Source organism: Talpa europaea (assembly GCF_964194135.1).
Source record: "Talpa europaea genome assembly, chromosome: 5".
Classification (NCBI taxonomy): domain Eukaryota; kingdom Metazoa; phylum Chordata; class Mammalia; order Eulipotyphla; family Talpidae; genus Talpa; species Talpa europaea.
In genome coordinates, this window is record NC_140071.1 from 31,881,125 (window position 1) to 31,900,369 (window position 19,245).

The 19,245-nt window shown below is 36.5% G+C and overlaps 1 pseudogene across 1 annotated transcript; it reads left to right on the forward strand.

Moving 5' to 3' along the window:
- The first annotated feature begins 3,233 nt into the window (after positions 1 to 3,233).
- LOC311170502 (large ribosomal subunit protein eL6-like) lies at positions 3,234 to 5,390 on the forward strand (annotated as a pseudogene). Its single transcript has 2 exons — positions 3,234 to 3,356; positions 4,726 to 5,390. The product of its transcript is annotated as a large ribosomal subunit protein eL6-like (transcript).
- Positions 5,391 to 19,245: the final 13,855 nt, after the last annotated feature.

A 19,245-nucleotide genomic window follows, 5' to 3' on the forward strand; every position in this document is an offset into this window, starting at 1 on the left:
TTAAAGTAAAATCCATTTCCCTGGCCATGGAGTAAGCAGATTGCCAGATTTGGTAAAACCCTGGTGAATACCATGCCCTGATCCTAGTGATTGAACAGAAACTGCCATATGACATAAGGCAAACCAGTAAAAGCCTTCCTTAGGGTTCACCTGGCTGACACTACATGTACAACACATTTTACCTGAGATCGCAAGGACAGAGTTCTAGAGATATCTGAAGTCTTATCCTTTACCAAATTGAAGGTCTTTAAAAAATCTGCTTGGAGGGCCTCCCTGGCGGCACAGGAGTTAAAGACACAGCACTATCAAGCTATTGCCAGCCATTGCAGCATAAATTCAATCCCTGGCCAGCCAGGGAGCTACCCACATGGCACAGCAGACCTCTACTGTCTCGCCTGCTGCTCCCCTCAGCAGTGTACTTCCTTAGATTTGCCTGTTCTGCTCCCTACTCTCTAGTGAATTCTTCACCCTCTCCCATCTCTGGCTTACACCCAGTTCTTGTATGCATAAATTAGTAAATCTTTTTTAAAAAAGTCTCAGTTTGGATACAGGTGAATGGAATGGTCTGGTAGTCAGTTCAAATTTCATCTAGATCTTTTTTTTCTCATTAATAAGACCTTCAGATATCTGGTGATGCTGTTACCCCTTTTGTCACATCTGATAATTATCCCTATTTGTTTTAGCTGGTTTGAGTTGGGTTCCAATCATTTTCCACAAAAGAAGTCGTAACTAAAATATCTTTTCTCAAATAATTTCATCAAGAGTGTATTACAATGAAGTTATTTTTCTTCCTCAAAGGAGGCATTCAGGCTGTAAAGCATAGTTGAGGCAAGGGCTTTGGAAAAAGACCATGAATCAAACCAGAATTCTTTTATATACACACTGTATGACTTTACAAGTTACTTAAGTCCCCTATTCCCTTACATACATATTATCTTACATAAAAATCAAGATAATAGCACGAAACATATACAAAATTCCTGTGAGGTTTAAATGATACATGTGTTCACAGCCCACAAAACTAAATAGCTGTTTCTATTTTACAGATGAGGATCCTGGAACTCAGAGAGGTCCAATAACTTATTTAGGTCATCATGGTTAAGAATTAGAATCCAGCCCTTTTGTCCCCCAAATCCCTGCTCTTCCAAGCATACCGGTTGCCACAGGGAATAAGGAAGGAAGAGGATGAAGAGGAGATAAATAGATTTCTAACAAAGATGTCATGCCTAATTCACTCCTTTAGAATTAAACCACATGTGGAACACATCACTTATGAATTAAGATACTTGTACTGGAAAAGAGTCTTCCATTTGGGTAAATACTAAAAATAAGATGAATATCATCTGTAACAAAAAAGCTGAAACAAGAACCTCAATAATGCCAAGGAAAAACAAATACGTGTAACTCTTCTAGTGTTTCCATACTTAACTATTGGTATAAACAAACTGATTTCTATACACATCTGGCACTGCAATGTACACAATGTCTCTTTTCTACTTTCACATCTAAATATGATGATATGGAATCCTTTCCAATAAGTAGTCTTCAAAGGAAGAGCTTCATAATGTGGCTCTGAATGGAATAGGTAGCTACAGCAGGTCTCAAACTTGTCCCCTAATCCTATCTCTTTTTCTGTGTTAATTTAACACATAAGATGTCAAATAGTTTTCAAAAAACATTTGTGAAGTTAAAATCCTGTTGAATTGAGAAAATCAACTAGGCTTACTGTCTCAGCTCTTCTTCTCATTGTTTGTCTTGCCTTTTTCACAACTCTATAGATGTTGTTCTACCTCACAGACACTCCGAAACTAGCTAGAGAAAGCCAGTCTCATCAGTGGCTCAATAAATGCTTCACGAAGACAATGAACAGAACTGTCCAAGTCAAAACTGTCAGTTGATAAAAATATTTCTGCTGAACTTCCTTTTCACCACCAGCAAATTTATGGATTGTTAAGTAGTTAAATTGTTGCTACCTTATTTAAACAATAGTAGAATGTGCAAAGATATTAGAAGTTACTAATATATGAAATTCTGTAATAAAGAGTTTTCAATATTTGAATTCCATATAAATCCTAGAATTAAAGTAGATTGATCTGGCTTTTAACATAGCAAAAAGGGTATAAAATATACAGTATAGAAAGAAATGACTTGACTGGCATTACAAGGGAGTGTTTTTTGGGTGAGGACTTCCTGAGTAAAAAGGGTAATGTCCTCCAATAGAAAAGCTCTATACACAGTGCTCTCTATGGGAAAGGTGGTTGCAAATGTAGCTCAGCTTGCACCCCTGACTGGTCAATTCCTTGGAGCTTTCACATTGATTAATGTTGCTTCTATCTCTGTTGGCTCTCAGCAAGATAATGCTCCACTTTTTGTAATCCAGCCTTTCATTAGCTCCCAATAGACTTGGGATAGAATTGTCATGGTAAAGATTATGTCATATTAAGGAAAAACAATATACACAGGTAAAGACAAGAAGCATTTTTTATAGAATGGTAGAGCTCTTTCCTTGTTTCTCAAAATTTAGCAAAAACTTTACAACTAATGGCAATGAAAGATGTTTCCTTTTTTAGTAAACAAAATATTTATTTCATTTTATCATACAGCAATACTTCAAAAAGTAATGGAAAATTCACACTTTATTATCTTAAAAATGGGCGAAATAAATAATTTAAACAGGAAGGGAAAAAAGAAACAGCAATGTAGTTTTATATTGATGTTTATATAAGAATTCTTTTTTTAATTCTTTTTTTTTATTTTTTACATCATTGTTCATTTTTAAACAATATTTGCTTTCCCCCCCCCAATCAGGTGTAGTCCCCATAGAATAGAATTTCCTTCACCAATGCACCCAGGCACCATCACCACAGTCCCCTAAAGGAAGATTCTAAAAAGCTACCAGAAAGTCCCCATCTTCTCATATTGTCATGCAGCAGCCAAACTTGTTCTTCCACCTTCATTTCTATCTAGGGGATCCTTTCAAAAGACGTGCTATATGCTATGTCTTTCTCCTTCAACTTTCTAAGAAAGTGTTTCTTCTCTCACCCATTATTCCACCAGGTGAAAGGAAAGCCTCCAAAATACACACACACACACACACACACACACACACACGATCCTATGGAAGCCAATAAGAACAGATGGTGACTCAATCACTAGCTGGACATTTGCTCAACTGTAATGATCACTAAGTTGAAATATGGTATCATCTCCAAAACAGAGTAGGGACAATTGTCATGTTTCTTCCAGAGCCTGGGGATGTATTTGAAGCAGGACAAGAGATTACATTTCTTGCTTGGATAATTCTGAATGCTGATGAAAGCCTAGATTATCCTATAATTGCAGAGCAGGAAGAAAGGGTAGCAGTAGGACAGGTCTCCTTGATGTGTTAAAGATGCACAAGTTTCCTGATGACAAAGTGAATACCATATAAGAACAAAAATTTTGAGTCATTTTGAAGGTATCCCACCCAAGAAGGAAGTCTGCAAAGTGAAGATAACCAGCAATAGGAGACTAAAATAACTTCACATATTATCCCACTGAGAGCTAATCATCCAGGTTAGAAAGCTGTGCAGTAGTGGTTTGTGCAAGGTTCTGATGAACAATAGGAGACCTAATGATTTAATATCAACTCCTTAGAAGAAACGGAGCAAAGAGAAAATTTTAATTGTCTCACCATAATGAACAACTTCTGCCTGTCTCTAATTCTTTCTAATTCCTTCTACCACTGCTAAAATCCTGGCAAGTCTAGAAAAAGGTTGGGGGAAAAAGAGTTTAAGTACAGTCCACACCTTCTTCCCCAAAGGAGGTTTCCAAATCATGGATTCTGAATTATTTGTATAAGGGAATATTAGTGGAATGAGAATTGAAGTTTTAGTCAAGATTGAAATAGATTTTATTACTTAATTTTTATTATTTTTATCAAAATGAGACCATCCTTATGGCTGAATATGACTAAAATTTTAACATCAGCATGGATCCAAAGTTTAAGAAAAAGGAAAGAGGAATTTAAAAAAAATTTTAAAGTTGAAAGACTATAGAAAAAATAAATCACTGATTTCCCACCTCATTCATCTTAATTTGTTAACTGTGCATATAAAATAGGCAAATTTACCAATCTCTCTGGTTCCTTCATGAAATATTTTCTCTGACCAAATATACAACCTGTTTAGAATAATCTTGAGCATTTTTCATTGTAGTGGGGAAACAAACTCATCAGACAAATTAATATCATTGACTTGGACCCCAGAATCCTTCCGTTCAAGCTCCTAGTCTTAATGACAAGGTTAAAATTTCCTAATGACCCATATAAGATTCTTGCTATCTAATTTCAATTTTCTCTTCATTCTTATATCCTGTCTCTCACTTAGAATGCTGGCCCCTTACATGTGATTTTAAAGAACTCTGTAAGATAGTGTGGAAGAAATATATATGTGATTATTTTTAAAAAATTGAAATCACCATTTGTGACAACATAGCTGAGCCTTTAGGGCATTATGTTATGTGAAATAATTCAGACAGAGAATTACAAATATTTGATCTGACTTATATTTGGAAACTAAAAAATAAATTGAAAAACAACAAGCTTGTCGATACAAAGAACAAATTATCAGAGAGACAGGGAGAAGGCAAAATGTGTGAAAGGGGTCAAAAGATACTATATTTCAGGTATAAAAAAATTAAGTCACAAGGCTCTTTCCCATGCAAAATAGTGGGTAAAAAAAAGAGAGAGAGAGAGAGAGAGAGAAGGCATTTACCAAAGAGAAGAAACCTGAAGCCAAGAAAGGCAAAGTTAAGAAGGCCAAGGCCAAAACCCCTAAGAAGGAAGTCCCGCTGTAGCTGAAACCTGTCTTAGTCAGAGGAATTGGAAGATAACCCTGATCTGTTATGTATTCCTGAAAGGTTATGTACAAGAGGAAGTATTCAGCATATAAATCCTGTATTGAAAAGAAAAAGCAGGAGATGGTTCTTGCAACTGTCACAAATCCAGCTGGTGTGACAAGAATGGCAGCACCTGAGTGATTAAACATCACAAAATGCCTATACATTATCCCATTGAAGATGTACCTAGAAGGCCATTGAGCCACAAGACAAAAAAACCTTCAGTCAGCATGTGAGAATTGCAAGCTGGCATCACTCCTGGGGCCATCGTAATCATCCTCACAGGGTGCCACCAAGACGAAGGGATGATTTTCCTGAAGCAGCTGAGCAGGTGCTTGCTACCTGTGCCTGGATCTGTGTCTTTCAATCCAGTTCCTCTGCACAGGACATGTCAGAAATTTGTCATCAATACCTCCACCAAAATTGATATTTGGATGAAGATCCCAAAACTTCTCACTGATGCTGACTTCAAGGAGCAGCTGCTGGGCCTCCCCGGTGGCACGGTGGGTTGAGCACTGCTCTGTGAAGCTGTCTGCAGCCTCTGCAGTGTGGGTTCGATCCCCGCCGGCTGGTGAGAATCCCACATGGTGTGGCAGACCTCTCCTGTCGTGCCCACTGCTCCCCTCAGCAGTGTATTTCTGTCGTCTGCCTGTTCTGCTCCCTGCTCTGTCTCTGGTGAATCCTCTCACCCTCCCGCGCCTCTGGCCGGCACTCCAACACTTGTATGAAAATAAATCTTTAAAAAAAAGAAGAAGCTGCATAAGCCCTGACACCAGGAAAGAGATCTTTGACACTGAGAAGGAGAAATATGAGATTGCAGAGCAGCACAAGGGTGATCAGAAATCTATGAACTCACAAATTCTGTAAAAGCTGTTCCTTAACTCCAGGGCTACCTCTGTTCTGTGCTGGCACTCACAACGTAATTTACCCTCACAAATTGGTGTTCTAGATTTCCTACAGAGAATCAAATTAAATAATGATCCATTTGAAAAATAATGTCATAGAGAAGTAATGTACAGTATGGTGACAGTAATTAATTACATTATCTTGCATATTTGAAAGTTACTAAGAGTAAATCTTAAAAGTTCTAGTCACAAAAAAAAATTGTAACTATGTATGGTGATAGATGTTAAATAGACTTATTGTGGTGATCATTTCATAATACATACAAATAGCAAAAATCTTTATGTTAACACTTGAAACTAATATGTTGTATTTCAATTATATCTCAAGTTAAAATAAAGCAACTCTTTTTTCTTTGCCCTTCACAACACTATGCCCTTTCACATCTCCATATTATTGTTTTTAGTGTTTTCTTGAAAATCGTTTTTTTAACCTATTCTATCTACTTTCCAATCCCTGGTGAACCAGGACAAGTGCCTTCTCCATTGCTAGAGAGGATTTGGAGAAAAGGAGCCCTCTAACATTGCTGGTAGGAAGGCAAAATAGTCCAACCACTATGGAAAGCTGGTGAAAGACCTTCAAATTATTAAAAATGAATCTAGTATATGACCCAGCAATTCTGCTCTTAATAATCTACCCAGAACACACAAAAATATTAATTCAAAAGGAAACCTGCAAGTCTATGTTTATTGAAGCACTATTTACAATAGATAAGATATGGAAACAACCTAAATGCCCAAAAACAGATGACTGGATCAAGAACATGTGTAATATATGTATAATAGAAAACTACTCAACAATAAAAAAAGATAAATTCATGTAATTTGCAGCAACATGGATGGAGCTGGAAAGGATTATGCTCGGTAAAATAATTCAGAAGGAAAAAGAAAAACATTGGATGGTTTCACTTAATGGGAAGAACAAGGGGAATATAGGGAAGCTGAACAAGGGGTCAGGAAAACAAAAGACAAAACTAGCAGGCAAACTAGAGAACTGAGACATATCACAGGGGAGGGTGAAGAGTCAAAGCAGAATAGGGAAGACAGCAAGAGATGATGGTGACGGTTCACAGGTGATTTGTGGTGGGAATTTTATGGGGATTACACCTGAGTGGAGAAATCAAACATTATAAAATAATGAACAATGTAAAAAAAATTTTTAAAAAAAAGCGAAACAATGTTTTCCTTTAAACTAAAGATACCTGCTAGCTGAATTATTAAGATACAAGTGTAGGAAAAAATATCATACTTTCAAGCAGCCTTTAGAGCTATATCATCTCCTCTTTTTTCAATTCTGTTGACAAGAGAAATGAGGTCCACAGAAATCTGATATTAGGTCTATGCCACATTATAACTCAGAGTAAGTTACAACACCAGAACCCACTTCTCCTGATAACTAGCCAGCTTTTAAGTTTCTCTACAGCTTCCCTCCAGAATGTAAGTATATGAGAAAATAAATTTTTGTCAAAATTGTTCATGGATGTACCTTCAGTACCTAAAAGATGACTAGTATTTAGGCCTTTGGTAAAAATTTATTCAAAACATGAATAAATGGAAAAAAAAACTATACTATGCCTCTAGGATAAGAAGCCAAGCTTAAATAAGCTGACATATAAACTACATTTTGATCCACAAAAATAAAGCAACTGGAGTTTCTAAGTGGAAAGAATGCAAAGGTAACACTGGAATTCCAACTGCAAGATGATGGTGAAATCTCAGATATTTAAGTTTCTCCCTTTGCTTTTCAAAGAATATTTTATTTCTTACTGTGAGGTGTTTGTGTGTGCATGCATATTTAATTTTGCTTTTGTAGAACACAAAATTTGAGATTAACCCTAAAAAATTTATACCACAAGAACTCAAGGTGAGAAAACAGAACTTATATTTAAATACCGATGTTAATATATTCGTTTAGAAGTAATTTTTATGGAAAACATTTCCAAAGAGCATAGAGAGGCTCAACGGAAGAAAAAAAAAAAAAGCACCGGTTTGCAAACTTCCACTGTTAAGCAAGGAACTGATTTTAGTAAATTCAAAATGCCTTTGAACTACTAGAGTGGGCATTTCTGACAGCTTCAGACCAGGAGCAACTGACAGCATTGTGAGCTTTGGGACCTGGGCCATCTGCCCTGCCCTTTAGAGGAGCAGGAAATTATGAGAAATAGTCATGGGTTAGAAGAATTTGTGGGGGTGGCAAACCTGGAAGGACTGGCAACAGCGCTGGTTGCCATAGCACTATGACCTGACATTTCCAGCAAGAGGACAAAGCTGAAATCTATCTGCCATGCCAGAAAGTGGAGGCGGCAAGAAAATAGGTACAATTCATGAAGTGAAAATTTTGGAATACTTTGAGCAAGACTATAAAGGGTAAGGAAGAACTGTTTATTAATACTGCAAAAAAATTACATTTGACACGTGATCGGATGTCAAGCAACTTTCAAAAGGCAGGTTGAGTGATAGTTAAATAGCAAATTTTCCCTAGGCATGTACTTAAATAATTGCATTGCTAGTGTCTTTGATTTTCATAATCCCCAATTCACCCTGCTTGCCATTTTCAGTTTTCCTTCTCAGGATGCACATCCTGTTCACTTTAAAGCAAAAGACAGAAGGGTGAAGGGATGGCATCCGAGGACTTCTCACTTAGGCAACTGCATTAAATTCGTAATCCATGTATGGAACAAAACCCCGGGACAACATTTTCTCCAAATGTATTTCAGTAAAGAGAAAGCGACTGCTAATATTGCCTCCCTGCTGAACATCTCACATCATAGTAGAGGCACATTTTCTATACAAGTCATTGTTGGTCTCAGTCCCCAAAGAAATTAAGGACAGAGCTAGCTGGGAGTTTAATAATCTATCATTATATACACCTCCAGCACAGGATTTGGGATCTTTCTACTTAAGGAAATAAAGCCTATGCTTTTCCCATTGTGATTTTAGGGTTTATTAATCCCCTTCATGCTCTATTCATCAGAAACCCAGTCTCAATTTCACTTACAACAAACCGCCCCTCCTCTTCCACCCGCCAGATGTCTATTATTATAGAAGGGAAAAAGTTACACCTTATACATGTGTATAGTACTTCATTGTTTCTGTACCCTATGAATTCTGAGTGCCTAAAAAATAAAGGTTTAAATGGTGATGGAGTGGGTGGGATTCAGGCAACAGGATAATTTGCTATAGGAGGAAGTAAAGGAAAGCAGTGCCCAGGGGTGTGGAAGTAGAACAAGGACTGAGAAAAAAGATTTAAACAATAGCAGCAGGATGGTGGAATTAATTTAGTGAGCAAAAGCAACTGCTGGAATTTTTCTTTTTTTCCATGATTTTTCTTGATTCTATACATTATGTGGTGAGACACAGCATCTGGAAAGGAAGACAGTTGGGATGTGGGTAAAGCAGCAGCAGCATCCTTATGGCTGCTGTTTCAGTATCTCCCAGGTGAGGGCTATAGACTCTCAACTGACATGGCATCAGATATTCACTTAACAGGATTCTAAAGAGTTTCCACATTCTTGTAATTAGTTTGTTCAGCTGAATTTGTTTCATGTTATTTCTCTGATTTCTGATCAGCTGGAAGTGAATATTTCCATAAAGACTTTTTATGTTGAGTAAAATAAAGTATAGAAATTTTCCAATCAAATAAACATACAACTCTATTTGAGACTGACAAATTCATCTTCTAGTTCAACGACTTACACTGAGTGTAATGATTTCTGTCTGAACTTGAAAGTTAAAGGCAGCATCAAAAGTGAAGGGACTTTTATTAAATATAATTAGTTTTACTGAACCCATGAATCAAACTAAAGTGTGAATTGTTAAGTTTGGGCTAAGAATTAAATTTGTATTCACGTTTTTTACCTATGCTCTCAAAGCTTTGGTGATTCAAATTAAATGAATGTAGGTGGGAGGTAAGAATCCTAATCATCTACTTTCTGTCCAATTTTCCAGATCCATCCTTTGGTAAGTAGCTTCTATTATCACTACCTCCTTTTTTTTTAAGATTTATTTATTATGCATACAAGAGCTTGGATACAGGCCAGAGGTGTGGTGGGGTGAGAGGATTCGCCAGAGACAGAGTGGGGAACAAAACAGGTTCACTACCTCCTTGATCAACCCCTTTGACCCCTTGTTCCAGCCTGATAGATCCCCAGGCTTTCCTCATTTATCAGGTCTTTCTCATACGATAGTTACTCTGCTTTGAACTGAAGCTTCCTTCTGCACTGCTGGGAAATGCAGGCTTTTCCTAGAGCCTTCCCTGCTTGTTTCAGGTAGTTAGTGCCTCCATCTTTTGGAATGAATAGGATTTTGTTCTTATCTCAACTTATGCATTTGTATCCCAACCACAAGGGAAGACATGACAAGTGCCTTTGTATCCCAGTCATTACATTGCAAAGAGAATCCCTTGTTGGGAAGAAGGGGAGGAAGGTTCCTATAAGGGAAGTCCTGCATCTCAGTCAAGTCTGCATCTCCACTGCAGGGAGACAAAAGGAACCTCAGTAATGTTGCAATTCTTACCTGATATAAGGCAAGTAACATTAGCTCTTTGAGCCTTGGTTTCCCCATTGCATATTCAACAATAAAAATCTATAAGTTACAAGGTTGTTTCAAAAATGAAATATGTATAAATGCACCTTGCTTGCTAAGAATGCCATGTGAACATGAGAAATGGGGGGGGGGCAGCTAGAAAACTGTCCCCACGTTAGTTCTCAAATTCATCCTGGGATCTAAGTTTAAATAGCAAGCCTCTCTCCACTCCTCCTCGAGACTAGGAAGGCTGCTTCCATTTTAAAGTTTACAATGGAGCTTGTAAGTATTTCTATATTTCCCTGTTTCTTAAATGTTGGCCACCTTTGTCTTATTAACTTTTTGGCATTTTTAGTAATCTCTCAGCGTCTCAAGAGAACAAACAGTAAGTAGTCTAGAAATTTTATGTCTTCTTCCAATATTGACCATTAATTCTTAGCCCATAACTAATGAGGGCTTTTGAAGGAAATGAGGCTTTTCATTGTGGAAAACAGTTATGCAGAAAGAATTAGTCTCTCTCCTTGTCTTGCACAGTCACCAGGAAAACACCACAAATTCAGTTGCATCAGTTGTCAGGGAGCCAACTGACTTTTGGATATGGAAGATATATTTGGCTCTCAGCTGGCCCTAAACATGGCATCTATCTTTCGATGCCAGAGACCTTGCAATGGTTTCAGATAAAGACAAAGTTCATGCCTTAATCAATTTATTTACCTTTAGGAACTTTGGGTTGCTTTTGGAAGATTTATGTAATATCTCCTTCAATACAGAGATCCTAAGGTGTTGGTGTTTATTTTTCTGTTCTTAGGATTGTTCCAATAGGTCTATGAATTTTACTTTTATTGGTGCAGAGGAAAAGGTGTATTTGGCACTGGTGATAGTTTTGTAAGAAAAGGCATGCCGTGGGTGGGGTTTACTATTCTTTGACTATTCCTTTTCCACTTGTTCTTATTGTTGGGGTATCATTTAATAAGGTTGAAAACTAAGGCCCCACCCCTTGCTCAACAGAAAGGTTTGGGAGGCTTGACTAGATAAAGGAGAATGATAAGGTTGCTATAGGGACCAGGCCATTAGACTGGTCACTTTGACCATGAATGCAGAAGCAGGGCCAGGACACATTCTTTGTCAACAGTCAATGCCCAAGACCAGACATCCCAGCACTAACTGGCCCAAATCAACTCCAGTCATGAAAAGCCTGCAAAAACAGGTTATAAAAGGAGTCCCAAATCCTTCTTCACATGCAGATTTCTATTTTGCCTGCTGCTTCTCCTAGCAGTGTATTTCTATAAATCCATCTTTCCTGTTCTTCACTCTGTCTCTGGTGAATTCTTTCATCCCCCCCTCTGGCCTAGATTCAGATTTTTCCCCTGAACACCTATGTGAGCATTGTTCACATCCTGTTTAGAAGGTAAAATCTTCCTATTTGAGGAATACTCATGGGTATTCTAACAACACTCTTTTTAAATAAGTAAATCTCTCTTGGGTCTTACATACATTTTCTCCAATATGGTATGTTTTTACCTTTAAACCAGTCAAAAGATTACAACATCTGTAAAGCAATATTTTTGCATTCAGACATAAAATACAAAATAAAACATCACCAGTATATAGGAATGGTATTGCATATCAAGTAGGAAAACACTAAACAATATCAATGAATTCCACTAAGTACCAACAGCTATTTCCCACAGCTAACTTAAAATAAGTCCGGCAGATAAATGAAGATTTATTGACCTTTACTACCTGTTCCCAAATTACTTCATTTAGTTTTAAGCCTATATGATCTGGGACACTCCTAGATGCTTCAGTCCAAGTACACAATAATAGACTAATTCTTGGTTAAGAAAAACTATCTCTGGTGGTCAGCTTAATACAAAAGTAATACAATCCAATTTACTGGCAATATTACATGCAAAGAATTTCTCAGCTGAAGCATGCGTGAGGATTAGGTGAGCCGTTACCCAATGACTCCAGGCACTGTTTTGTCCTTTCAAATTACTGAATGAAAAAAGGAAAAACAAAGAAAGCCTTGCTGTTCCACCTGGCTCTATCCTCTTTACATAAAATAAGCAAAATGAAAAGGCTTTTCAAAATCCAACACTGTGATTGGAAATGGCCCTGATTGCCCTATAAATGTCCCACCATTCTCCCTAAGAATTGTTCCTTCATATATAATCCCAGCAGATCTCAAATCAGCCAATCAAGAAATACCAGTAGGAACAATATAAGGACTGTGAAAGATCAAGAGAACCCTGTCTATAAGAAATGCAGAATAGAAGCTTTTGTCCTGCATTAATTTGGGCCCTCAGGTGAGTCATAAAATGTGTAGGTTGGTTCACAAACAGTTGAAAGAATGAAGGTCTTGAAGTTGTCATAATGTGAAAAGGACACATTGAACTATTACTGAATATATTGTGCATCATGAAGTCACAGCCTGCTTCCAGGAAGTTGCTCATAGAAGTCAGCTAAGAGTTTCCCTATTGCCACATGTGACAGAAAAGCAAAGCCAGCATCAAGATCAGTTTCCCTTTCTACACAGACTTGTTTGTACGTGAGTGTGTTTTGGGAAGCTAGAGTGGGATTTACTGAAGAGTTCAGACACTTAACTCTACTTTTGTAAAAGAATGCAAAGTAACAGTCCACATCACTTTCAAGCTGTCTGCCAAAGACTGAAGAACTTTCAAAAGATAAGTGAAATTTAAAGATTTGGTAGGTTTTTTTAGTTGCCTGAACAAAATCATGTTCTTGTTTCCTTAAGCAAGGGAGTTGAGGGATGTTTACTTAGTAAGTGCACCTGAGGAGGTAACTAGTCTTACTTAGCAGATATGTTCTTCATCAGTATGTCCATCAGAATTCATGGTGCAGTACTGCGAATGCTCAGAAGCGTAGACTACCATATGCCTCTTTTTTCCAGCTTCTCCATATGCCTGTTTTTAGTGCTTCATGGCTTCTACTTAGTGTCACCTGGGTTCTGATTCTTACTTACATGTTTGTGTCTTTCTATGGGACTCACATTTTCAAAAATTATTTTAAAAATTTCTCATGGGTTCAGTTATTAACCATTCACTTGAAATTTTGGAAGGGAAAAATTCTAAGTATCTGCATTGTATTTTGTAGTTTATGTCTATCAAATGGTAGACAATAGCATGAGAAATTTCTTTATTATAATTCTGCACTATCACAAACTGCTGATTCTTACTGTTCCAGATTGTTCTCATAATATATGAATCTGTTATGTCACTTTCTTTATTATGGATCCTTAGTCTCAACTGACTACTTATTTGATAAAATTATTATTACATCATGTGTTCCTCAAAATCCATGTATATAAAATTCCTCAGGCTCTGTGAGTACCATGTACTGGCAATCAACAGCTCTTCTTAGTTCTTTCCTGACTTAGAGTCTTGTCATCTGATAAAACACTACCTAATTTCCCAAGCTTTAGACTCTCTTAAGCTTCTATTTGTCATCATTGGAGATGTAGTCAGTAAAGTTGACTGTTCTTAATGTTTACATTGAGTTCTGTCACTGTTCCAAAGCAGGCATTACAGTGAACAATTTTATGAGTAGGTTAGATTCAAAGAAGCCTGAAAAACCCATTATAACCTATTGCGTGGAACAGACTTGCAAAAAAAAAAAAAAAAAGAGCAAGGAGGGGGTCCCCAATTTGACCTTAAATATAAAGTGAAATCAGTCCTCCAGAACAGATAGTGGGTATGTTAAGAGTATTTCAATATACAAAGTTATGACTCATTTTGTTCTAGTTTATCTCCAAGTCATCTTGTTCAAAAGGACCTTAATCAGGACTAGAAACAGTCCTCGTTGATTAACACAGAAACCTTCCCTCCAGCTTTTACAAATGCAAGCATTTTTAGATTCAGTGTTTTATAAGAACTATCTAATTTGTGGGTTCCAAAGATGTCCCATACTAATCTCCCATGGCATTGGTCTTATCTACTATGCCTGAAATTGCTCTAATTTTATAGTATAATGAAAATAGCCCCTTGGCTCTAGAGAGTCATATATTTCCTTGAGAGTGCCTCAGTGATACAACTTAGCTTACCAAATTAACAAAAGTGATGACTTGGAAATCTTGAAGAGAGAATATAAAAGGATATGCTAATTTAATGACAGGAATACAAGGGTTCTAACTGGTAAAGGCAATAGTAGAGCAATCTTTCTTATCCCTCCCTCTTGTAGAGCAGTTAGGTATGAGAAATACTGAATCCATTCCAGCTCCAAAAGTGAACTCTGATGTATCCAACCCATTTGGATCATTTTGGGAATTCAGATATGATAAGGAGTCCTATCCCAATTACAATGAGAGATTCTATTGACAGAGAGAATGGTTTAGGAGTGGACAAGTAACCAAATTAGTCTTGTCAAAGTAAGGTTCAAGACTTTTACTTCATTATTAAGAGAAGAAAATCCCCATATTCCTCTATATCTATGCAAAAATTGGTAGATATGGATGTTATCATTGTCAGTCTTATTACAATCATTTGATTGTACTGAGAGATCAGAGACATGGGTCTGCCACCTCAATTACATGATGCAAGTCATTAATATTTGGATCAAAATGACCCTAATGCTCACATTCCCCCAGGATTTTCTCATCATATGACACAAAATTCCTTATTGCTCGAGTACTAAATTTTTTTAGTAACAACCTATCAGTGACAATATAAACAGAAGCTTAATAAAGGGAACAAAAATGTGGGAAGATAAATGAGAATAAAAGAAATATTACTGATATCCTAATTTTTCTGAAGACCTCAGTGAGGCTATGCCTAAAACTTTGAAGATTTCTCAAAAGTATGAAGGAATCAAATATATAGGCCATGAAACTCAATTACATAAACACCAAAAATTAACCTTATAAAGGAATACAGTTTAATCTTTATGTTGAATCTCCATTGTGTTTGATGACAGAAAACTAAAGTCCAGATAAACAGTCATTGCAAGCACAGTAAGTCCTCACTTAATGTCATCAATATGTTCATGGAAACTCTTACTGTAAGGCAAATGAAGTATAAGGAAACCAACTTTACAATCAGATAATTGATATAAACAATAATTAAGTTCCAAAGGTATATTTCTGGTCACCCAACTATCACCAAACTTCTAAACAAAGACCCAAAACACTTCCAATATCAGTATCACTTTCAAGACAAATTATATTCATTCATTTCCTAATCACCTTGTTCCTGTTTTGGATGAAGATAGCCAGAGTCTATCCTGGCAACTCAGGGCACAAAGAGGAACTAACCCTACACAGAATAACATCCCATCACAAGACACACTTGCATACACACCCACACTCATTTATATTGGGAAAATTTAGACATCTTGATGAACCAAACTTTCAGATGTGAGAGGAACTCCAAGTACCCAGAGAAACCTATATGGACAGGGGGAGAGTATTATGAGTCCACACCAATAATGGCCCTGGCAAAGAATCAATTATTTTTTTCCTGTAATAGTCACGAGAAAATGATGTGGATTTCAAGTCTACTCAGAGTTCTAGCTTTGCCTGGAGTCAGCTTAGGCATAGGCTACTTGTAATGCATGCCTTCCACCAATACAATCACCAGTGAAACCATGGAAAGTTTCAAGATCTCAGTCATTAACAAGAAGTGACACTTAACTGTTTATACTTCCATCAACACAAGGAGTGGGCAAGAGCTCATGATCAGTGCCTGAAAAGGCTAGGTTACCAAATTCTTTCTCAAAGTGATGATTTCACAGCTTACAAGAATTTCATTTGGCTCCCAGAGTTTCCTCCCTTGTGAGAAGGGTCAATTATGAAGGCAATGACTAAATCTTAAAATATCTTATTTTGTCATGCAATTCATATTTAGGAATGGCAGGGCATAGAGTTTTCAGATGTGTACTTTCTATTTGAGTTATTGTATACTTTTTGTCTCTAATCTTTCATCTCTCAAGATTTCTTCCATTGATTAACTGTGGATAAAATTTTTACAATGTGCACAAATGAGGTCAGAAAATCACTGGGGTACTCAGTCTTCTGAATCCAGCTTTAGAAATTGCTCCTTGACAACAAAGCATTCATTCAATAAGGGAAAGAGTTCACTGTGGTGGTTGATCTATGCCAATAAATTTTCTAGAATTTATATACAAAAAAAAATTAAAATTCAAAGGTTAAAGTCATATGCAACTGACATAACAGAGGCTGGGACTCTGTTTCTAGCTCTCTTCTGCAGAAACTTCCTCCTTCCTCCCTTGAGATGCCATTAATGTTCAAACCTCCCAGCTTTGCCTCACAAATATTTCTATATGCATACCTTTGTGAAATGTCTCCAGTGTTAGTTATCTAAACACCAATCCCACATCTTCTACTTCCTATTCTTTCTTTTAGGGTTGCTGAACAAAAGTCACCTAAAGGTTCTCCACTCTCCTTGCAAATCCCCTAATAATCATGGCCTCCAGATAAGTCAAGCCAAACACCATCCAACAGAAATATAATGAGAACCATCAAGCCAATGTGTGAGCCATGATATATTTTTAAATATATATATAATGTATAAATGTATTATGTATAAAGATATTTAAATAGAGATATATCAAATATTTGTATTAAATATAGATATATTTACATATAAATGTGTTATATAGTATATATTTTAAAAGTAAAGATAAGTGAAATTTATTTTAATGATATACATGTAATATAGTTAATAGTACATTTTATTTAACTGCATCTAAAGTATTACCATTTTAACACATCATTAGTATGAAATTACTGGCATATTTTACATTTTTTATATTGTCTTCAAAATGTAAAGTGCATTTTACTCTTACAGCATATCTTAATGTGACTAGTGGCTTCCGTATTGAACGGTGCACTTGAAGTAAATTCATTAATCTGCAATTCAAACTTGTCCTCACTCAAAGGTCATTTAAGATAACCTCTCTTTCCAGCCTTAGCATCTACTCCTCCTCAAATACTCAACACTCTACTCCGAGTAGACTATTTGTTGGTGTCATTCTCTCTACACACATTCCTCTTTTTTGCCTTTCCAAGTCTTACACACCTATCAGTCACTCTGCTGACAGAACACTTACAGAAAATGTATTTCTGTTTAAGTAAATATGAATGATTCATATTCTTATAAAGTCAATATCCCTTCAAATTTCTATTTCTCTCTGTCTCTCTTAAGCTATTATTTTTACCTATCCCTCTATCTTGATAACTGAAGGTATGTATCCTTAATATGATAATCAGCTTTGCAGAAGAGGTCAAATCTGGGCAGCGGCTGAAAAATTGAGGTAAACTCAGTAGCTGCCACAAGACAATACTAAAACAAAATTCAAGGATCAGGTGCCCTATTATGTTTAGAAAATAACTATCTCAAAATAATCATCTTCTGACTCCTTGGCAAATTTTGTTGGCAATTGTTTCATTCAAACATTAATTCAACTGCTCACTCCTTTAGCAATTAAGTACTGAGCTTTTACTTGGTCTGATGTTAAATGAGTTTCACCATGCTGGGTGTTAGGGGGTATAGCTCAGTGGCAGAGCATTTGACTGCACCATGCTGGGTGCTGAATGTACATTCACAGTTACTATGGACATCTAGTTGCTTTCTCCATTGCTCAAAAAAAAAAAAAAAAGCCCTACAAAAAACTTCTTAAAATATTTTTTACAAGTCCCTATCCAAGAAAAATAAAAATTTTATTTTAAAAGTAATTTTTCCCCAAGGAATAAAAGGGCTTGCTTATTTCTTTTTTTTTTTTTTAATTTTTTTTTTTAATAGAGGCATGCTTTTTATTTATTTGTTTGCTGGTTTGTTTGCTTGTTTTGTTTATACATGCACTGGGCACAGTCAGAAGCGCGGGAGGGAGGGTGAGAGAATTCACCAGAGCCAGAGCTGGGAGCAGAGCAGGCAGAAGGACCGAAGTACACTGCTGAGGGGAGCAGCGGGCGGCAGGAGAGGTCTGCGCGCCATGTGGGACCCTCCTCCGTTGGCCGGGGAGCAGCCGGGGATTGAACCGGCGCCGCAGAGGCCGGGCGCAGTTTCGCAACCCAGCGCTCAACCGCTGCGCCACCGGGGAGGCCCCAGCTTGCTTATTTCTTAATCGATTGAATCTTGAATCCTTACTTGAATAAAAAAGACAGAAAATAGGTATATTAAAATGAGTGCATTTCATATTAAATAATCATATTCTGTCTTATGAAAATCAAATTTAAGTATGTGAATTATTGATATAACATTGCAGGCTACTTTCCCAAAAGTAGCACAAACATACTTCATCCATAATATTGCATAAAAATGGTTTCCTTCAGATGTTTTAAATTCTAGTCAGGTCTTATCTGTGTACACTTATAGAAAGATAATGCAAAATAGAACAATATAAATTGTATGGATAATGATATTTTCTTTGATAGTGTATAACAGTTAAATGGCAGTATTAAATTCCTCATTATTATTTATCTTAGTAAATATGAAACTATGAGGAAAATAACATAAGTTTAACATAAGAAAATAACATATCAGAGATCAAATGAAGATCCAATATAATGAAATATATATAAGCCTGGAAATCTTATAAACAAAAGTTCTAGGCACAATTTCCAATCTACAAACAACTTCCCTTTAAAGTATGAAAGCATAGCTATGTAAACTAAAACAAATGTAGAAAATTACAGTCAGACTAGATGATTATGAAATTACTCTCTCTGCAATGACAAGGAAAATCCTGCCTGGGACTGTATTAAAAGTAAATAAAAATGGAAACGATTAAATATCCAATATTACTGATTAGACTAATATACAATGATACTACATAGTCATTAAAAAGGATTTTGAGTATCTATGTCTCTTGACATATAGGGAAAAAAAACCCAAGTTAGAATACAATGTATAGCATGATTCCATCTATGTAAAATTGATTATTTAATAGAAACAAACTTCACAGT